Raw genomic sequence first — 2508 nt, forward strand, 5'->3', positions numbered from 1 at the left:
AGAAATTCACACTGTTCGTGGAATCCTGGTGATGCTCAGAGGAGTTCTGTCGAGGGTAGATTTCATTGTGAATGTTGACCGTTTGGTGGAAGCATTTGCAAGGCCAAGTTTAATGTTGCCTGGTTAGACCTGTCTCGTACACGGAGAGTAGGACTTGCTTACTGGATACTGCAGGGAAAGTCTAGGGGCAGAGCCATCGCCTTAGGTGGAGGATCAAGTGCAAGGGGAGCACTGTTAAAGGGACAACGAGGCAAGATAAGAAGAAGCACTCGTCTCAGCGTAAAAGGTAGAAGCGTCTAGAGTGAAGACTGTGAAATGAGTATCCTACGAACTGCACTCCGGAGGCCAAGGGTGAGTCTGATGCAAGCGAGATTTCACACATTGTATCGATTTGGCTTTTGAAACTCTTGGGTAACTTTGGAATAAGGCTACAATTCCGGCTTGCATACACTCTATTGCAGAGAAAGTCTAGGGAGCAGCACTCTGTCCTCTGGGGGATGAACATGTGGAAGTCAAGTACCTGGGGAGCTCTGTTAACTCGACAGTCCAAGCAAGATGTGAAGAGCCACTTGGAAAATGCACTCATCTCTGTGTACCCGGTAGAAGCAACCACTCTGTGGTTGCTTCTGCGAGCTGCTCCCCTTAGGTCATGGGTGATTCGGAGGCGTGCTCGCTTTTAGAAATTTCACACACTGTATTGATTCGGCATGTGAGACTCCTCAGTCACAACGGAACAGGCTACTATTCGCCCAGCAAGCTGGCACTACAACGGTCTCCTCTCGTTAGTTTATAGCTGCCTTCAGGTAGGAGGTGCAAGCCTGAGTTGGCTAGACAGTGTTTCCTCTACGTAAAAAGGCCCGTTTCTGGAGCAGTAAACATTGTTGTCCTGTCACATGGAGACGAACAGGATTTCGCTCACGGTGTACTGTCTCTGTCATGGAGTCCCCACCAGAGGAAGCTGGGTGGGTGGGTGAGAAGTTGCAGAGCTCTGAAATACACTTCGCCTTCAGCCGAAAGACAAGAAGTACTCAGTTTCCTTTCCTAGGGTGAGTAGAAGCGAACTCCTTTAGTTTGCATGAAAGGCTGGTATCCAACTGGTAAAACATATGTGAGATTTCCTAGCCAGAAGGAGGACGGTTGAGAAGACCATGACCTCAGTGGAGAGGGACTTCGTGCTTGGCCTCAAGCAAGGAGAGCTTCAGGTATAGGGCTTTGGTCGCTGCTGGTTTTATAGCTTAAGCTGAACACCCTCCTCCCTGTGGAAGTTAACTGAGAAGGACAGGAAAAAGCATTCCAGCTGCCGGGGAGAAGGACTTTTCTTCCTGAGGCCGAAAGCCTGTTTGCAATGCCATGGGAGGGGCCTTGCTTCCTGGTGGGTGAGAAAAAGGTAACGTTACAGAAGGAGAAATTGCCACTCTCTGTGGAGCCCTGGCATTGCTCAGAGGAGTTTTGCTGAGGGCAGCTTTCATTGGGAACGGTGACCACTGGTGGAATCATTTGAAAGGCCGAGTCTTTAGTGTTACCTGGGGAGACCTGTCTCTCTAACACAGAGAGTAGGGCTTGCTTCCTGGGGACTGCAGGGAATTCTACGTGCCGAGCCCTCTCCTTAGGTGGATGATCTAATGGAAGTCAAGTGCGCCGGGCGCCCTTAAGGGCACAACCAGGCATATTAACAAGAGACACTTGAAACCTGCACTCACCTCAGTGAGCACGGTAGCATTGCCGACAGTGAAGGATGTGTAAAATGTGTGTCCTACGAGCTGCTCTCCGAAGGCCATGGGGGAGTCTGATGCATGCTACGTCTCAGAATCTTCACACATTAGGTTGAATCGGCTTTGGAAACTCTTCGGTCTCTTTGAATAAGGCTAAAATTCCACTGGCAATGCTACATTACAACGGTTTCCTCACGTTACTTTACACCTAGGACAGATGGTGAAAGCAAAGCTATACAGACAAAATCTCACACAGAAGCATACACATACACACTCACAAAAAGAGGAAAAGGGAAAAAAATAATGTATCTTGCTCCCAAAGTCCACCTCCTCAATTTGGGATGATTCGTTGTCTATTCAGGTATTCCACAGATGCAGTGTACATCAAGTTGATTGTGGAGCTTTAATCTGCTGCTTCTGAGGCTGCTGTGAGAAATTTACCTTTCTCTTCTTTGTTCACACAGCTCCCAGGGCTCAACTTTGGATTTGGCCCTGCCTCTGCGTGTAGATCGCCTGAGGGCATCTGTTCTTCACTCAGACAGGACGGGGTTAATGGAGCTGCTGATTCGGGGGATCTGGCTCACTCAAGCCGCAGGGAAAAGAGGGGTATGGATGCGGGGCGAGCCTGTGGCGGCAGAGGGCAGCGTGACGTTGCACCAGCCGGAGACGCATCGTGCGTTCTCCAGGGGAAATTGTCCCTGGATCACGGGACCATGGCTGTGGCAGGCTGCAGAAGCTCCCGGGAGGGAAGGTGGGGATAGTGACCTGTGCTCACACACGGGCTTCTTGGTGGCTG

The 2508-nt window shown here is 50.2% G+C and overlaps 1 long non-coding RNA gene across 1 annotated transcript; it reads right to left on the reverse strand.

Annotated features, from left to right (window-relative positions):
- Positions 1–520: 520 nt before the first annotated feature.
- Positions 521–2031, reverse strand: LOC112410398 (uncharacterized). The gene is made up of 2 exons (XR_003005463.1): positions 1701–2031; positions 521–1369 (listed from the first exon to the last, which is right to left on the reverse strand). It is a non-coding gene; the product is annotated as an uncharacterized LOC112410398 (long non-coding RNA).
- Between the last annotated feature and the right edge of the window lie 477 nt (positions 2032–2508).

The sequence above is a fragment of the Neophocaena asiaeorientalis genome, unplaced genomic scaffold (assembly GCF_003031525.2).
Source record: "Neophocaena asiaeorientalis asiaeorientalis breed wild unplaced genomic scaffold, Neophocaena_asiaeorientalis_V1.1 scaffold3714, whole genome shotgun sequence".
Classification (NCBI taxonomy): domain Eukaryota; kingdom Metazoa; phylum Chordata; class Mammalia; order Artiodactyla; family Phocoenidae; genus Neophocaena; species Neophocaena asiaeorientalis.